Source organism: Phycodurus eques, chromosome 23 (assembly GCF_024500275.1).
Source record: "Phycodurus eques isolate BA_2022a chromosome 23, UOR_Pequ_1.1, whole genome shotgun sequence".
NCBI classification, from domain to species: domain Eukaryota; kingdom Metazoa; phylum Chordata; class Actinopteri; order Syngnathiformes; family Syngnathidae; genus Phycodurus; species Phycodurus eques.
The window spans coordinates 4508618-4510000 of record NC_084547.1 but is presented as its reverse complement, the minus strand read 5'-3'; positions in this window follow the sequence as shown (position 1 = coordinate 4510000).

Genomic DNA, 1383 nt, shown 5'->3' with positions numbered 1-1383 from the left:
TGTAGGTGGAATTCTTTCCCATTCTTGCTTGATGTACAGCTTCAGCTGTTCAACAGTCCGGGGTCTCCCTTGTCGTATTTTACGCTTCATAATGCGCCACACGTTTTCAACGGGAGACTGGTCTGGACTGCAGGCAGGCCAGTCTCGTACCTGCACTCTTTTACTACAAAGCCACGCTGTTGTAACACGTGCAGAATGTGGTTTGGCATCGCTGAAATAAGCAGGGGAGTCCATGGAAAAAGACGTTGCTTGGATGGCAGCATATGTTTCTCCAAAACCTGTATGTACCTTTCAGCATTAATGGTGCCTTCACAGATGTGTAAGTTAACCATGCCGTTGGCACCAACACAGCCCCGTACCATCACAGATGCTGGCTTTTGAACTTTGCGTCCATAAAAGTCCGGATGGTTCTTTTCCTCTTTGGCCCGGAGGACACGACGTCCAGAATTTCCAAAAACAATTTGAAATGTGGACTCAGTCCATCTTGGAGGACCTCGGGCCCAGAGAAGCCGGCGGCGTTTCTGGGTGTTGTTAAATGCTTTTGCTTTGCATAGTAGAGTTTCAAGTTGCACTTACGGATGTAGCGCCGAACTGTATTTACTGACATTGGTTTTCTGAAGTGTTCCTGAGCCCATGCGGTGATATCCATTACACATCGATGTCGGTTTTTGTTGCAGTGCCGCCCGAGGGATCGAAGGTCACGGGCATTCAATGTCTGTTTTCGGCCTTGCCGCTTACATGCAGTGATTTCTCCAGATTCTCTGACCCTTTTGATGACGATATGGACCGTAGATGATGAAATCCCTACATTCCTTGCAATTGTACGTTGAGGGACATTGATTGTCCTTAAACGGTTGGACTGTTTTCTCACGCACTTGTTCACAAAGAGGTGAACCTCGCCCCCACTTAGCTTGTGTGAAGGACTGAGCAATTCAGGGAAGCTCCTTTTCTACCCAATCATGGCACCCACCTGTTCACCTGTGGGATGTTCCAAACAGGTGTTTGTTGAGCATTCCTCAACGTTCTCACTCTTTTTTTGCCACCTGTCCCAGCTTCTTTGGAACATGTTGCAGCCATAAAATTCTACGTTCATGATTCTTTGCTAAAAAACAATTATTAAACATGATATATCTTGTCTTTGTAGTGTATTCAATTAAATACAGGTTGAACATGATTTCCAAATCATTGTAATGTTTTTATTTAACACAACGTCCCAACTTCATTGGAATTGGGGTTGTATAAGAGAATAGAATTTTAGTCTCCAGTAGGCTTGTAAAATTGCAAGTTTTTATTGTGGCAAAATACAGCTTTCATTGTTTCGATGTAAAGATTACAACTTGTATTTTGAAAAAATAGGACTTTATTCTAGCAACGTAACTCTAT